This window comes from Hesperophylax consimilis, chromosome 28, assembly GCF_061612785.1.
Source record: "Hesperophylax consimilis isolate HC1 chromosome 28, BYU_Hcon_1.0, whole genome shotgun sequence".
Taxonomy (NCBI): domain Eukaryota; kingdom Metazoa; phylum Arthropoda; class Insecta; order Trichoptera; family Limnephilidae; genus Hesperophylax; species Hesperophylax consimilis.
The window spans coordinates 2,843,224-2,862,306 of record NC_142863.1 but is presented as its reverse complement, the minus strand read 5'-3'; the positions used below and the strand labels follow the sequence as shown (position 1 = coordinate 2,862,306).

General features: G+C 36.2%; 1 protein-coding gene across 1 annotated transcript in view; it reads right to left on the bottom strand.

The window, feature by feature from the left end:
- Window positions 1-19,083, bottom strand: part of LOC149410028 (nucleolar protein 4) — a 401,267-nt gene that overhangs the window by 366,010 nt on the left and 16,174 nt on the right. The window lies entirely within an intron of this gene.

Genomic DNA, 19,083 nt, shown 5'->3' with positions numbered 1-19,083 from the left:
GGGTTTACACCTTCATTTAGAGATTTTCTTCCGGAAAGTTTATTTATATAATACGTGAATATTATATTTATAGAAAGAAGAGAAAAGTCGATGTTTTGTAATCAAGTCGTAATAAAATATTTCCGTCGATTACATTGCCAACGCTGGCTAAACCTTATGAGAAACATCAAAATAATGTACTACGGAATTGTATATCAATCTCAAAACTTTACCCCAAAACATAATATGTCCCCGAGTAATGCCGGGTACACGTCAGCGAGTATAGTATATGAGTTATAATTAATCATTAATTTATGAGACTGGGGGGAGTAGGGAAAGGAAGGCAATGAAGAAGATGAAGGTTGCAAAGTATTAGGCTTATCATGTCTTTTACCGTGCCACAAATATATTCTATTCAGGTATGATTTTATATTACTTAAATTTATACCCACGATCTCAGGATAAGTAGCCGAGGATATTAACCGCTCGGCAGAACAGAACAGTGACAAAATAGAACATCATAAAAAATTGTTAGGTTAGGTTAGATTAGGTGAGGTTGGGTTAGGTGTTTGGATTGTTGTTTGTTTGTTCTTGTTCTTCACATTTCTTCAACATTCTATTTTGTCGCTGTTCTGTTTTGTTGTGGATCCGTTTATACAGAGTGTCCGGGGGTTAAGGTCCGGGAGGTGATTCTACGTGATAGTACAAGTAAAAAACATTTAAAAAATCCAACTTTTAGGGGTGCTTTTCAGGTAAAACGTAAAATTGCTCCGCCGTGTGGGTCTGGCATTATTACTGCGCTGTTGCTAAAACTACCGTCCCGCGCCGAAGCGCTGTCGTTCTGTGAGTCCTTGTTTGCCGTTCTTCGTGTCCATAAATTTTATTTTACTCGCAAAGGATCTGATAATTTAACGTATCTATCAGTGTTTAGCTTTAAAAACTTGACTGTTCAAATGAAAATTTGTTAATGTAGTGTGTCTTTATCTTAGTGTGCATTTATTAAGACTTGTTTGAACGAACATCTTTATTCAGTGCGCGTTTTATCCAAAGACTTACTTTTAACATTGCCACAGTAATTTTAATTACTGTGGCAATTTCTGGCTGCTTCCACGAAGAATGGGCAGACATTCTTTAAGTTTACGGGCTATAATAAACATGGAAAGGGGTTTTGAAAATTCTTTAAATTAGTCAAAAGCAGTGGCACTAGTAAAAGATTAATAGTGAAATAATTTATCGTTCAAAGTTTTACTACATTTTGCTAATTTTAGTACAGTTCTTTATCGAATTTGGTTTAAAACATACCAATTGTACAGTCGGCCAAATGTTATTGTTTACTTGCGGTTTCAATGGATACGGACCGATCACAAAGTTGCCACCTAGTTCTCGGCAAGCTCACAGCGAATTCATCGGGTAAGTCTGTCCACACACTAAGGATTTTTAGTAGGTATGTCTTTTTGTATGGAATTCCTAAAAAGTTATTTATCTTTTTTACTCCTACCATCATGTAGAGTCACTTCCCGAATTAAGTGCACTTTACCCCCGGCCACCCTGTATTATACAAATATTATTAACACTGTAACATTATTTAGTCGGCAAGATGACTGCGCCACCGTGTATTTCGCACAATACTTCTGTGCCATAGCAGTAGGTGTATATAATACAATATACTGTCGGTCCGTTGGCGTTGGTTCGTCGGCTCTGTCCGCTCCGTGCGGCTCTGTGCCGCACCGCGCCGGCCGGTGTCGGGATGTGTTTTACTTTATGATTGTTTTTTTATCTGTATTGCCCGGCGCGACGCGACGTGTCTGATGCAGTTCGATGATTATTCCGACCTGAGAGATTCCAAATTACGCACATACATTCCCCACATTCTGCAGATGTAGAACTCCTACCAAAAATTATTCCGCACATGAAAAACGTCGGAAAATGATTATTACGCAGAATATTCCGCACAGTGTAAACTTCGAAAACAGATATCCCCATAGTATATAGATTTTTTTTTACTAAGCAACAACACTTAAAACAACAAGAAAATTACACTTTTTTTTAGACAATATAGATAGTCCCACGAAGCTGCCACATGGCTGCTTGTCTGCAGGTTCTATCTCAATATACAATTATAATACAATATAAGTCTCCCGTTATATAAAATAAATAACAGACTCTTACATTTTTTTTAATTTTTTTATTATTTTAATATACATGATATGGGTTACATTAATACATACATATTTTGCAAGATGTCAATCGATATCTACGACAACGGTCACGTCTTTACTTCGCTCCCGTAAAAAATAACCAAACTACCTAAAACATCAACATTAATCATAAATTAGTGATATTTAATATTAAGCAGTAGAAACTTGTTGTTTTTAGTGACGTTGCACAAGTGAATTCTGTCGTTCATAGTGAATATTAAACAAAAACAGTTACAACAAAGCGTATCAATATTTTTTGTTATTCTACCCACGTAAATAATATTTTTCTAAAGACATTTAAAAATACAGTGAAATTATAAATAAATATTAATAAAATAAATACTCACGTCTAGTGCTTAAACCAAATCTGTTAAATAAATAAAAGCACTACAATATTAATAAATTTATTTTTTACGATTATTTAACGCCATCTCTGTCTGCATGCAAATAACATTATTACCAAAACAAAATACTGCAGATCTGTTAGTGAATTCACCACATAGAGGTCGCATTTTGAAATAATATTGAAATAAATAAATACTTAATATAATAACAAATAAATACATCATTTTTTAAAATGAACTGTGGCGTGTGCAAATCCTCTATAACTCAAGGCGTGCAATGCTCGTCCTGTAAGGAAAATCTGCACTACAAGTGTGGAGGTACATCAGAGGAAAATTATAAAAAGCTGAAACTAGACCTGAGAAGTACTTGGCGATGCAGCAGGTGCAAATCTTCAAATATTTCCGTCGGCGTCCACGATCTGACCACCATTATGGAAGATATCAAAAGGATCCAGATGGACTTGTCATCATTCAAGGCACTGCACGACGATATTAAAATCCTCCGTGAAGAAGTACAAGGCGTACAAAAGTCGGTTGAAAGCTGTCACCATGATGTAGCAACATTCGGAAACAAGATTGCCGATATGGAAAATCGACTTCAAAAAGTCGAACATCTGGAGGCAGAAGTCTCCCACCTGAGAACAGAAGTACGTAACATGATCGAGGAATCAAACAGAAAGGACCAATGGGCAAGACTGCAAAACCTAGAAATAAGGGGTATCCCGGATAAGAAGGGTGAAAACTTAGTAACCATTATTTCAAAAATCGCTAGTCTGAGCAACGTGGATATCGGCGAAAGGGACATGGAGTTCGTAACACGTGTTGCTCCCAGAGGCCGCGAGACTGGGAAGATAAAAACAAAATCAATAGTTGTGAAATTTACCAGCCGAAACTTAAAAAACCAGCTTCTGCAGGCGGTAAAAGACCGCAAAGGGATCTCCTCGACGGACTTAGGATTTACGGGATTACCGCAAAATGTCTATGTGGGTGACCATCTCACTAGCATAAACAAACAGCTATTTTACCGCGCAAGGCTTCTCGCGAAACAAAAGGGTTTTCAGTTTGTATGGACAAAAAACTGCATAATTCACGCTCGACGAAATACGTCATCAGCGCCCATCATAATCTCAAAGGAGGCAGACCTGAAGAAGATGGACCGCGAGCCTTCGGCCACAGGACCCAACCGAGGAGATGCAGCAGGCCCTCAGCCGAGCCAAGCCTCAAGATAAGACCATTTAAATTGATCGTATTTCATACTAACTTCATTTTAACTATTCTTAATGATTTATATTACTTTAAATGTACCCTTCCCTCCCTCATCCCCATCACCTACCCTAAGGATCTATTCACACTAACACACTTTTCGTTCTTTAAACATTTTGCAAAAATATTTGGGAATTATATAAAAATAAAAACAAACTTAATTATCGATTTTTCTCAGTCCAATGACTCTAAATAAATTAAATATATATCACCAAAACGTAAGAGGGCTACGCACTAAGACTGACACATTGCTGATGGCAGTTCGATCCAACGAGTATGACGTTATCGCTCTGACCGAGTCGTGGCTTGTTGATAGCATCCGTAATGAAGAGTTATTTGATGATCGCTACGATGTACACCGCCGAGATCGGGACTACGCTTGCACAGGGCAGCGCTTGGGCGGGGGTATCTTAGTCGCTGTTCGTCGTGAACTGGTAGCTCACGAGCGCCCAGGGTGGCATTCGCGAGCTGAGGACATCTGGATATCATTAGCATCTAAGGGATCCAAACACACAAATCTTCACATATGCTGTGCTTACCTCCCCAAAGGACCAACATATCGTGAAAATATGGAAAGCTTCCTCACCCAAATTTCAGCACTTACGTTGCAATTTCCCTCAGATAAATTCATTATCCTAGGTGACTTCAACCTCTCTGACATTTCATGGAATAAGTCTCCCAATAACACGTCCCTTATACCCAGTGATCGCTTATCGCCTGTTAGCACATCATTTATAGACTGCATGCATTTTTCTGGATTGCACCAATATAATGGAATTCCAAATACCAACGGTCACTTTCTTGATCTCGTCCTATGTAATGACTTCGTCACGGTCTCTGCATGTGATGAACCATTAATTTCAGAAGACCCTCATCACACCTCACTAATCATAGAAGTTTCATTTTCGGAACCCGATCCACTAGTGGAGGAACTAAGAAGCGGTTACGTCTTTAGGCGCGGTGATTACGAAAAAATTAATACATGCCTCGACCAGGTAAACTGGCATGAGCTCCTTTCGATTGGTGATGTAAACACGGCATTAAAAAAATTCTATTCACAATTAAATAATCTTATAGACGCCTACATTCCCAAAAAACTATGTAGGAATTCTAAATACCCGCCATGGTATAATTCGGCCCTCATTAAATTGACATCAGAAAAATACAAATACTTTAAAAAGTTTAAGACATACAAAAACCCATCTGACTACGCCACTTTCTCTTTACTAAGATCACGCCACAAAAAACTTAATTGGGAATGCCACAATATTTACTTATTAAAAATCGAACATGATATATCCTCCGACCCAAAAAAAGTTTGGAATTACATAAAATCCAACTCCAAATCCCACAGTGTTCCGAACACTATGACATTTAAAGACGAAAAAGCTGAAAATGGGTCTGCCATCTGTAACTTGTTCTCTAAATATTTCATGTCTGTCTACAACAATAATGCTCGAAACATCCAGATCCTACCGGACAACCCCAAAGAGCTCTGTGTTGCTAGCATTAATAATATTGAAGTCGACCAGCATCATATACAGAAACACCTTGAAGATTTAGATCTCAAAAAAGGCGCAGGCCCAGATAAAATTCCCCCTTTCTTCATAAACAAATGTGCCCGCAGCCTATCTAAACCGCTATCCATAATTTTTAGTCGCTCCCTTAAAGAGGGAATAGTCCCAAACACCTGGAAAACGGCATTTGTAACTCCCATCTTCAAAAATGGCCAAAAATCTAACGTCGAAAATTATAAGCCAATTTCAAAGCTCTGCATCTTTAGTAAGGTTTTCGAAAAAATTGTGTATGACCAGATGTTTTCGGCCTTGAGATCGTCACTCAATAATAACCAACATGGATTTATGAGGGGGAAATCTACAACCACTAACTTAACGGCATTCACCGAATTCTTACAAGATAACATGGATCAGCGTATACAGGTAGATGCAATATATACAGATTATAGTAAAGCTTTTGATTTAGTTATTCATGATATCTTGCTGAGAAAACTTTTACAAATCGGTGTACACGGAGACCTCCTCAGATGGCTCTCGTCCTATATTGCAAACCGTAGCCAAGCAGTAGTCGTCGGTGGCTATAAATCGAACTGGGAAACCGTGCCGTCGGGAGTACCCCAAGGGTCATTATTGGGACCATTACTCTTTAATATATATATTAATGACATTGGGAAATGTTTTCACCACTCCAGAACTTTATTATACGCAGATGACATGAAAATATTCTCCCCTGTCACGTGTATCAATGAGTGTACCCGCGTGCAAGAAGATCTAAATCGCCTAAATATTTATTGTGCAGAACACAACCTGCAAATAAATGTAAAAAAATGTGGCACCATCAGCTTCACCCGAAATAAAAATCCCATTTCTTTTAATTACTCCCTTAACGGCACAATACTGAGCAAAATGACAGAGGCTAAGGATCTGGGAGTAGTGTTAGATCCGAAATTACTTTTTGAGCGCCATATCGAATCCACGGTTGCAAAAGCTTCCCAGGTACTTGGCTTTGTACTCAGAACCTGCAAAAATTTTAAAAAAGTAAATACCATGAAAATGCTGTACTTTGCGTATGTACGCAGTTCTCTGGAGTACGCCTCTCAAGTATGGAATCCCATGTATAAGTCACACATAGAAAGGATTGAGAAAGTGCAATATCGTTTTCTACGATACCTTGATTTTCGGGCCTATCGTCCTCATCTGAGTCACGAGGAGTCAGCAGCGTTTTTCAGGATTTCGTCACTGGAAAGTCGTAGAAACTCCGCAGACGTACTATTTTTACAAAAAATTGCCACCTCTGTGATAGATTGCCCGGAATTACTTGAAAGAATTCAATTAAGAGTACCCATCAGACAAACCAGACAAAATCACACATTAAACATCCCTCAATGTAACACGAACTCAAAACAAAATGCTTTTATTCACCGTGCTTCATACAATTTTAATACTTCATACTGTGAATTAGACTTATTTAACTCAGCACCCCACAATTTCAAACCTAAAATCAATAAATAATTATATTATCATTTTTATTTTTTATTACGTACATGCTACACATTACACAGACTAGATCCATCCCATACCCCTCCCTTCCCCATCCCATCCCAATAGGCTAATGTAACTTTTTTTATTACATAAATATTATATATTCACTAAATAATTAAAATACTTAAGTGAAAACCTATTATTGGTTAAATAATTAACACTTAATACACCATACTTTGTAATTATTATAACTGTTGGTTTTCCAAATAAAATAAAATAAAATAAAATAATATTAAGGTTCATAATATTGGTCATGTATACCTTATCAGAAAAGAGGAGCTCTTGTGCCTGATAAGGGAGCCACGATTCTTACTTAGATTCATAATTCATAGTGAGATATAATATATAATAATAATATATATATATTTTTTTATTTTTGTTTAATATAAGTTTTTTTGGAAAAAAAGTTTGATTTTATTTATTTGTTCTTGTTGGTTCATAATACAGCGCAATTCGGAAGGGAGATTATTGTAGTTTTTTATGGCTTGGTAAATATAATGGTTTTGCATTTGAGTTGTTTTAAAGATTGGTGTAATAAATTGATTTCCATTTCTCATGAGTTTGTAAAATTCTTGATATTCTGTGTTATTTTTTTCTTTACACATTTTTATAATGGAAGTTTGCTTAAATATATCATCAATATTTGGTACTGGAAACAATTTAAAAAGCAATTTTGTTGGGAAAGTAGAGTTTTTTTTAAGTATTACTTTTATAATAATTTTTTGCGAGACTTTTACTGAGTTTAGGTTGTTTTTATAAGATCCTCCCCAACCTATGATTCCGTAAATAAGCAGGGAGTGGACAAGAGCATAATATACATTTTTTAGTATTTTCACATTTAAAATATTTCTTAACCTAACAAATATATATATACATTTCCTTATTCTCTTTACTAACTCCCTAATATGGCTTTTCCATTTCAGATTTTCATCGATGATCACACCAAGATATTTGATTTCAGAAGAAGAGTTGATTACAGTACACATAGGATTAAGTAGTTTACAGTTGACATTGTCACAATTTCCATCATGGATTATGATATTTACTTTGTGTTTAGGTATTTTTTGTAGTGAAAATAATACATATGTTGTTTTTTTAGCATTAAGTGTGAGTAGGTTATTATCAAACCATGATTTTAAGATATTAATACATTCATTTGCAAGTTTGTTAACTAGTTCCCATGTTTGACCTTTTATTAATAAAACAGTATCATCAGCATAAGAGATTAATTCACCTTTGATTTTCTGTTGGAAAATGTCATTTACATACATTAAAAATAGTAATGGAATCATAGAACTCACTAAAGCGTCCCAAGTACACTAACCTTTGAATGACAATACGATAACGTACATTCAAAAGTACAAGACAATAGATGATTTGTAAAAAGCCATATTTTTGGAAAATAACCTCAAGGGCGCTGTACAAATATATAAAATATATCTTCAAACTTATGGCTAACCAATTATGTGATGCTGCGTTAGAATGTACATTTATTTTTGTAAAGGCAGATAATATACAGGACCATTCTATTACGTAGGTACCTACCTTATTAAACATTTTATTTAAATATATTTTAGACTTCCGTTTATTGGAAAGACTTTTGAAGATTATACACATCAATGTAATATTATTTTATCACTGAAGAAGATAATATGAATAAATCATCATAATAAGGTAATCATCATAAGGTAACGGTCGCAACTGGGAATCGAACCCAGGACCCAGGACCCTCTGTCTTACTGGGACAACACTCTAACCACTGGCCCTCGTTTTATGAGAATCAACTCAATACTATCGAAATGTCCCATGTCAAGTTTGCCTAATATTTTTGATTTGCTGGGAGATATTTTAATTTGTATGGAAAACGAGTATTTATCTGTGATAATCTGTGTAAAGAATAATATATGACTCGAGTTTGGTAATGAATAATCGGTGTGAAGATAATCTAAGTTCAGTGTGCGCAATTCTCTGTGTCCGTAGTTTTCCACGTGCGTAATAATCTGTGCGCAATCATCGTGTGGGGAATAATCCGAGGGCCTCCTATCGCTACTGGAATTATTAACACTTTTGAGGTCGTCAGCTTCAGTCAGTTCCGAGCAGAGAGCAGACGGCAGACACTGCACCCAACCACACGACCACACGACCACACGACCACACGCCAAATCCCACACCAACCCACCACACGCATCGTGTGCTCACTGAAAAGATTATTCATAGAAGTGTGATTTATACAGATTTGAAAGTAAACTGAAGTCGCAAAATCTGTTCCACGACAAAACAGAATATGAAAACAGTGAAGGATAAACAAAATAAACAAACACACACACACGCACATCCCACCTAACCTAACCTATGTATTTTTATCGGTGACCGGATAAAGCATCAAAATGATAATTCATCACATTTTAAAAAAGTTATATAAAGTCATGGAAAGTGATAAAACAAAAACTTTTTTAACTGGGTTAAGTAGGTTAGGTTCGGTTAGGTTAGGTGAGGTTAGGTTAGGTTAGGTTTAAAAAAAAATCATCGTTTTTAATGACTTTATATCACTTTTTAAATGTGTGTTGAGTAATCACTGTGTTGAGTTATCATGGAACCATTTTTATCATATTCTGTTTTATCCGATTACAGTAATCTATACTTTTTTATCTCTTCTGATTTTCAATTTGGGAACAATTATTTTTATAAGCAATAATTATTAGCCTGAAACACTCATCCACATTGAAAAATCTCCTGATAAAAGATACATGACGCCAACGGGACCGGTCGACAGCTCTGACCACTGAGCTATGGCGGCTTATCTCTTATCCGCGAAATAATTCAACATATACTAGTGTTTCATTCAACAATTACTGCTTGTTACATTTTTTCACCTGAAAACAACCAACTTTATTTTATGACGTTGGCGTCATGTATCTTTTATCAGGAGATTTTTCAATGTGGATGAGTGTTTCAGGCTAATAATTATTGCTTATAAAAATAATTGTTACCCTTTGTGCTATGCATAAAAAATCTTGTCTTAAACATTAGTTTACCAAAAAAATTATAATTCAATTTGGGAGGCGGGAACCATTTATTGGATAACCAACACCCCTGTCATAGATCACCGCAAGTGATTTGCTACGTTTGGTGAATTAGCAGCGGTGCCCAGATTCACTAGGTGAGGATTTTCTAGGACTTGGCGGTGGATGTGTGGCAGGCCGGATTTTGAGAGACTGGCTGAGAGCGATCTTCTGACCTCTCCAGCAGCACTCTCTCGACCCATCGCTTTGCACAGCAATGTGAGGGATGAACTCAAAGATCCGTCACTCCTGGAACACACTAACCCCTAGATTCCTACTCACCCCTTATATATTTTTCCTTCCCAGATCGTCACGGAGAAACATGAGCATAGCTGATTTATAAAAATCCTGTTAAAAACGTTATAGCATTCCATCTACTTATCCTGTTATTATTTAATGACGAAATGTGAAAATATTAACATTTTTGTGAACACGTGTTCCGACCTCCTCATACACATTCGTGTTTTACGATAATTTCTTATGAAATCTGTCAATTAATTTATTAAATGCCTGCAGTCCCATTTTTAACAAAAATGTGTATAATTTAACGAGATTCTTAATAAAGCAATATTTTTTATCAGTAAGTTTTTTCCGTGTTCCTATCCTACCTTTCTTTAAAAACACACAGCATCCCCAAAGATGACATAGTCCCGAAGGAAAATTATTTTTAGGGGAGTGTGGAGGAAAAGTTTTTTCTTTAAATATTGATTTGAAAGAAAACTGACGTCGTTAATTCACACAAGACCTTTGGAATTGATCATATTCTGTTAAAGAAAAATAATTATTTTTCAAAATGTCTGATCAATTTCACCAGAAGAAATGATAAATTAAGTTTCCTTCGGACACACGGACACGCCCATAATACATATCTATTGGTTTATTTCTTCAGTGTTTGCCGCGCTGTGGTTACGCCATAATTGAATGGATATTGACATTCGTGCCATATATATTATAATGGTCTCAAATGACTATTATTTATGTCCTGTAATTGGTTCCCTTTAATCTGAATCAGAATTACCTTCAAACGAAGGTTGTTTCGCTTTTAAATACTGACTCAACCTATAAATGTATAATCTTCATACCGACTTGACGTTATGTTTCATGTGAACACCGCACAGGAGTACAAACTGCTCACAATTGTCCAGAGCCAGCGGGACTATAGCATACTTTTATACTCTGAAAGCTAAGACTTCTGCCTATCAGAACGCGCCAATCAATAGAGCAACTCAACTACAGGGTTTTCCAATAAGAGGTGTTATTTTGAACAGCCCGCTATTTCGGTAGATGTTACTTTTGAAGCTGTCATTTTTTGACATTTGACAAGTAAAAACTACGCCAATAATAAAAATGGAACGATACACGCTTCAACAACGCATTGAAATTATTAAAATTCACTTGAGCGAATCAAATGCAAACCATCTTGAGTGATGATACCCATTTCCACCTCGGTGGCTTCGTCAACAAGCAAAATTGTCGCATCTAGGGCTCGGAAAACCCAAGAGTTATTGTTGAAGAGCCTCTCTATTTTCGACGCGTGACTGTTTGGTGCGGTTTACGCGTCACACGCGTGACGCGTGACGCGTCACGCGGTCACGCGTCGAAAATAGAGAGGCTTTTCAACAATAACTCTTGGGTTTTCCGAGCCCCAGATGCGACAATTTTGCTTGTTGACGAAGCCACCGAGGTGGAAATGGGCCTCATCACTCAAGATGATTGGCATTTGATTCACCCAAGTGAATTTTAATAATTTCAATGCGTTGTTGAAGCGTGTATCGTTCCATTTGTATTAATGGCGTAGTTTCTACTTGTCAAATGTCAAAAAAAGACAGCTTCAAAAGTAACATCCACCGAAATAGCGGGCTATTCAAAGTAACACCTCTTATTGGAAAACCCTGTATTAGGACCGACTCATTTAGATACTCGCATTGTACCTAGATTGCATGCAGTTGGCAATACAAGATATAGTGACAAGAAGGCTATAATAACATACCTTGATAATACCTCGCATAATACAATTCTTCTGCATGGGTTCTATATAACATTAAATGCAAATTTTACTTTCGATTATTGTTCCTCTGAATTATTACATACGTATTATCACACGTTTGTAAAAGCCCATATGGATGTATAATATATATTTAAACTATATTTTGACGTTTATCACAAAATAATAACACTGCCCCATGACCTTTTAAACTGACATGTACCTCAAATTGTAATCTTCTCCATAATATATTGGTGCATAACGTATTTATTGAAACCATTAATAAATAAATTGGGGTTACGTTAGTTAGCCGTAGACGTCATTACGACTTATTCAAGCTATCACAAGGCAGAACATATATTCTAGCACAGCAAAGCATGACAATAATTTTGATTTATCATTTAATCACTCTTTAAATTAACTTTTTCAAGTAGCTATAACTTTGTTTGAACCACTACATAGTTATTTTTTAACCAGCTGTACCACGCCACGTGTTGCTATGGCGCAGTCTGTCTGTGCAGATAGATAAAAGATAGCGCGTAATTTTACGTCCAACAGATTTTCAAACAAATCATGTGTTCACCTGTCACAGGTGACATATATATTAAGAAAAGTATACAAAAACATGCGCATATTCGAATGCAACGTTGTCAAAGTTCTTCAACGATTTAAAGATTATGAACAAACAAACATTAACATTTTTATTTATATAAAAGATAGATATGTCGGTTTCGGAACAACCGTTCCTTCCTCATATATCCCCCAAGGAAACCGGTCGGCATTCATTAAAAAATACATATATGTATATTATCTTACAATCTTTATTTTTACTTTGATTTATTTTTAATATGCACCTCTTGCACAATCTTTTAGACTAACTTTAATTATAATCCTACCGTTTTTCTTTATTATGCATACTGTTTTATTTTATTTTTACTGTTATATATTTTTAGGTACAAAAATCTAATGTATTGACTTATATTACCCGCGCACAGGCTGCGCCTTAGTGGGTTCCCTTTCCTATTATTATAAAACTTGTAATGTGAAATATATAAATTGGGAAAAAATAAAGGAAAAAAAAAAATTAAAAATTAAATGTTTAATTAATCTGCCGTAAAATAAATTAAATAAAAATATATATTGTACGGCTAAAGGGAAGAAGATAGGGAGGAGGAAGGTTGTAAATACCTGGCTTTTCATATCTGGTCACTAAACACGGCTAAAACCATTTTTCTGAAATTTCACGATTCTGAATGTCTTCAACCAGGGCGATATTGAGAGTATCTTCCACTCTAGAACGGTTTTGAAAGGCCGACGTAGCGCAATGTTAGAGTAGCTGACCGGCAATCTAATAAGCTGTTATTCTTTATGTATTATTTGTTAAGTAAAACTCGCGTTTTACGCAAAAATCTATATGCAGATGCAATCGGGAATGCTAAGTAGGAAATATGGATGGACTGGTATTGAAGCGCATATTATCTGTGCGTAATGCAAGCCGTCTAATCTACAGAGGTATACAGAAGCCGGAACCATTAACGGATTATATTCAGATGATAATATCAGAGTCCATCTCGCGGCTTCCTTGGATGCTGAGAGTTCTCTGAGAGAGGTAGTTACCGGAGATCAAATTTCAGATTGAATGAGAAAACTGGATTCACAACGGGAATATCATGCAGATCTTGTATCTTGTCCGATATATTCATTTTATAGAATCAGTCTCTAATAAAGATGCTACTTTAAGACGATGCACTACGTCGTGTAATATTTTAAATTGAGCCGCTATCAATAACAACCCTTATGTAGATGGCGATAAGGTTTAAATTCCCGCTTAACATCATCCGCCTGTTTTGATTTATGCAAGAAAAAAACAAGGCCAAAAAGTGCCTTGTATTTTATTTTGTGGATGTTCAGGCATAAATATTAATTTTTTTTTCGATCATTTTATAAATAGGTAAGTTTTTAGATTCTCACGGCCAAAAGCATTTTTGTTGTTTGTTTTTGGGGTGTTATGCCGTGTTGCGCTAACTCCTTCTTTAGCCGACGTTTCGGACAGCGTTGCAGTGTCCATCATCAGGGCAGATCCGGTAGATCCGAAGATGTGAATCCGAAGAACATCTTCGGATCTACCGGATCTGCCCTGATGATGGACACTGCAACGCTGTCCGAAACGTCGGCTAAAGAAGGAGTTAGCGCAACACGGCATAACACCCCAAAAACAAACAACAAAAATTTTATAAATAACTTAATTTCCCACATTATACAATAAAATCATAACCGAAAATAGGTTCGTAAGTAGGAGATTTTGAACTTTAAAGCAATTTTCATAGGCCTTATACATTATTTTTTTCTGGGCTTATAAAAAGACTTATCTAAAAAATACTCGATTATTTCAAAGGCCAAGATGTATTCTACTCGCAGTATTTAATTATAGCATCTGAAACATTTCTAGGCGACCAAATTTTTAAACCAAAAACACATGATTTTGCATTACTACGTATGGCATCGCCTTAACTAAGAATCACGCCGTTTCCCCGGGGGGTGGGGAGAGAGGATAGGCTGTCGCATACGCTCCTCGCTTCATTAAAAGTACCTAATGCATCGTCGCATACATACTCTTCGGAAATTCTGACCCTTGATATGGACCCGACTCGAGTCTCTCCCACCATTTTATTCAGGGTCGTGTTTCTTTCACTGGTCATCCGTCTCAAATGTTTCAGCCTTGCTATCTGGATGTTCACGGTCGTGCAAACATAGGTCAGGGCCGTCATTTATACAGGATTCAATATACTTTCCTATTTCCACTGCCAGTTCGATCCCTGCCATACTTATTTGTATCACCCGGTCGATATTTTGCGATTTATACAGATTAGAACTTCGATTTTTTTTTTTTTTATTCTTTTATTTATTTATTTATTAAATTTAATATAATTACATTTAATACAATATAAGATATGGGTAGTCCCACAAAGCTGTGACAATCAGCTTGTCTGTAGGTTCTACCATTTAATGTTATAACATAATACACATTAGCTTAAGATTAAATATTAATACCAAATATAATGTTTAGGATAGATAAACGTTTTGTTCATTTATTAACCACTTTTTTGTCAGTTTAGGGCAGGGTTCCTCATTATTTTTCAAGTTAAAGTTTTCGTTAAATTTGTTATAAATCACAGGTATCAAATAGTCAAGTGTTCTGCTACCATACTTATTTGATATTAGTGGAATTTTTAGGCCTTTTTTTTAAATATTATATTTCGTAATAGAGGTTCTTTTACGAGAATTTGGTCGCTAGTGATCTCGCTAAAATCTATTACTGCCACAGTAAGCGGAAAATTGTGTTGTGATAGAGGACTTAGCCAGCTGAGGAAATGAACACACTACGCCTGGGTCGGACCCAAACGCGATGTCAACTCAGCCAAGGGCCGGTGTAAGATTTAAAATATGTCTCCCGCATTAATTTAATTTTCCCCTCTTTCAGGAACGATGAAATGCCAGAGTTGGTTAATTCCTGAAAACGGTATTTCACCAGGAACGCATATGTCATGCGGGTCACATTATCCCAGTGTTCCCGGGCCCGCACCCGCTGTGGGTAGCTAAACGGCCAACAGTAGTTACTTGCGTTCTGTACGGATCGTATGGGATTATTATCGTATAACGGTACATTGAACTATGTCACTGCCCAATACTTCTAGGCTCCTGGCAGTGAGGCGTCGCTGAACCTAATTAATTATGAGATCGGTTTTCAGACGCTGAAAAGTTCAGGACGCATTCACCTACCTATACACGACCGACACAAATGTTTAGTCGGTCGGTGGCGTCGCCAGCTACCAATGAAAAATAAATCCCCAGATTATTCGTTTCTAATTTATTTGTTTATTATGCAGGTTTGAACTATTGAAATCATCGCGACTTCTAAAGAGAATATTGCCATAACATTGAGAGTAATGTTTTCGTCTTAACACTTTTTTATGTGTCCACTTGCATCGCTTTCTAAAAGTGTAAAATAAAAACAAAATCAACAACAAAGTTCAACTACCTATGTCAAAACTTTACAAAATAAACTTACGTGCTTCTCGTGAACTTTCAAAAGATTTTGATTTTTAGAAAACTTCACTTAAATTATCTTATTATTTCAAGAGACAGGTTTATCCACCTTAATTTCAGGCAAATTTCCGTGCTTCTTAAATTTCGGAATAAAAAATAAATTTAGTTTACAAAAAAAACGTTTGAAGAAAATTATTAATTAATTGTCCATCAAACACGATCGACATAACAAGACATCGGCTAGCCGGAGAACAGAAATAGGAAAGGGTTAAATTTATTTTATTTAACCGGCAAAAAGATTATTCTAATGAAAATAATATTGTCAGTAGAAAACTTGTATGTCAGCGATCCTTCGATCCTCATACATCCCTGATACAATCATTGAGTATTATTAAATTAACATTGTTGTCAACATTAAATTTATTTATATTGTGCCGAAAATAATTCTTATCAAATCGGGTTCTAATATATATTTTTCCCTATTTGCTTGCAGCCTTGCAACCCGCAAGGTCATATAAATATTATAGAAAATGGGTACGTCACCAATTATTATAAAACTTAGTTTTTAGCCCATGTCACTTTATGATCTCCCGATAACTTCTTCGACAAGCCGACCAGCTAGTTCCAGACATATTTGTCGACCGTCGGTTGTTGTCGACAAAGAAAAAAGGTTCTATTTCTAATGCCCAATCATTCGTAATTTCGTATTTTTTTATTATTTTGAGTTATAATGGGGTTAAGTGGTTTTTTCAGCATTTAATACGTTTGTACCACCGATTTTACGTTGAAAAGGGTAAAATAATTAATTACTAGCAGCACTTAATAATTTTATAGTTAAACTAAGTAGATTATTTACTATAATATTTAGCAATAGTTACCAGGCGATCATATTATCGACTAGGTAATCACTGAAGCTCAGTGAACCGCTGCCGTTTTCCGTCATCGTCACATTTTTATCATAAAAGGATAAAACCGATGTCACCACACTCAGATTATTTATACGCATTCTTTTTTTACGTCTCGTGTGTAAACTCTATTAGGATTAGTTAAATTTTCAGTCAAGGACGGGAAACCTAAGCTAAAACCCGGAGCCGTGCGTTAGATGGGAAATTATTACATTAGTAAACGTTATTCTAGGATTTACAACAACTTTTTATAGAATCATCCACAAAATCAAAAAAAAACATTGCGTGTATTTTAACAATTTTTGTAATCATGCAACTGAGAATCCCCGACCTGAGTTACATTGAGACCGGATTGTTATTAGGAGAACATAAAACGTCACGGTAATTTTATCGTCAATGTTTAGCGTCACTGACAAACGTGTGTAATACGTCATACATTGATATTACTCAATTACTGCCGGCGATAAGCAATACGTTACATACTCTCCACTAAGTAAAAAGACTTATCGCCTGCATGTTAATATCTTTTGAAAGATATAAGCAAGATGTACTTTTTTACAGAGTGCCGTGCGACTGGTTTATTAATTCGAGTCTTCTGAATCGGATTGATCACTTTTACATTCGTGAACAAATTGCTCGCACTGCTTCTGCGGTCCGGGTACTTCAGATCGTTCGTGTTGAGTAAGAAGAAAACTAAGAAAAAAAAGGTTATTACGAAATTTGTACTGTGGATCAAATTCGTTTTACTATTTAGTCGTTTCCTGCACTGTTTACGAGTATATTCTCCTTATTCTGGGCAATGAGGAATACATAATATATATGGTAGTTAGTCCAAGAATTTCTGCATTGGATTATCGCTAGAATATCATTTAGAATTTATTATAAAAATAGTGAAAATCCTTCTTACCGACAATTTAAGCATAAAATTCGTTCAACACAATTGCGGGAACATTTAAGAAAATTCTAACAAAAATGATTGAAACATAAAAAAAATCATAAGAATCGTGAAAAATGTCTCTTCGGTCATAAAGTCATAAATAATGTAGTTTGTTGTATCATGAATTAATTCCATTGTTTGTTTTGGTTTTTCCCTGTAATTTTCACATCGCTTTCAGCACCTGAACATTTTCATTTATCAGGAGCGCATGCCGGAACGCGGGTGACATCAAGTACACGGTAAGTACGCCTAATTAACGTGACATCGTTTAGGTTTATAGAGCGGTCGCGGTACAGTGTACCTGGTTACATGGAGGGGGTCATAATAGGCCTCGAGCAAAGTGCTTTTCTACCTGTTGATATTATACAATAAGATGACGTAGTTGTTCAAAATACAAAAGTTATTCTTCCAACCTTGTCACCTTGAACAGAATTGTGTATGCAATACCCCCCTTCTCAGTGGCACAAACAGACTACTTTGTAAGCAGCATTGCGTCATTTAAAGATCAATAATGCCAACGAACAGCTAGCAGCAGATAATCTTAATCTCATTAATGCAACCTCCCCATTATTGCACTCCTGGTTATTGCACCGTACAATGACGGGGCGTACCAAACTCAGGTGACCAAACATATTTTATCTGTCGGTTGACAACACGATTTTCAAAACAGGATTTGGGATTTTTACTACCTTTTTGATTATTTTTTGGGTTATTATTTGGACATCTGCCCTGACGATGAATGCTGAAAAGTTTTCCAAAGACGGAGGAACGGCACAATAATTTTTAAAACACTTCTTTCTAGTTTTGCAAAAAGGAACGAACACCAAAAACACTAGATTTCAAATCCCCTGACAAAAGAACGGGGTGCATTTTCAAGAATTTTGCTTTTCTTTCAGCTTTCAGTAATCGACTTCTTCAAAATTTTCCAGTGATTTTTCTATTCAAATAAACAACCAAACAATTACCGAAAAAGAAAATCCTTGCAAAAAAAAATACGCTTTCAATTTCGCAATCAAAAAGGCTGCGTATCGCGGGCTCCTATTACTAGGAGTACATAAAGTTGCGCGGGCCTAAAATCAGACGGGCCGGGTATAATTTACTCGGCAATTTGTGGCCCCTTTGTCCGGCGTGAGGCGCGCGGCCCGCGAGTTATCTGTCTAGCTATAGCTAGCTACCTACAGCACTACACTGCTACCGCGTACTGGGTAGATTAATCAGTTCGCGTGCGCCTAACAACGCTAACAATACGGTATTAATTCATACCTCCTCCTTGTTATGGCGCCCTGGTGCTTGCCGAGGAGAAAC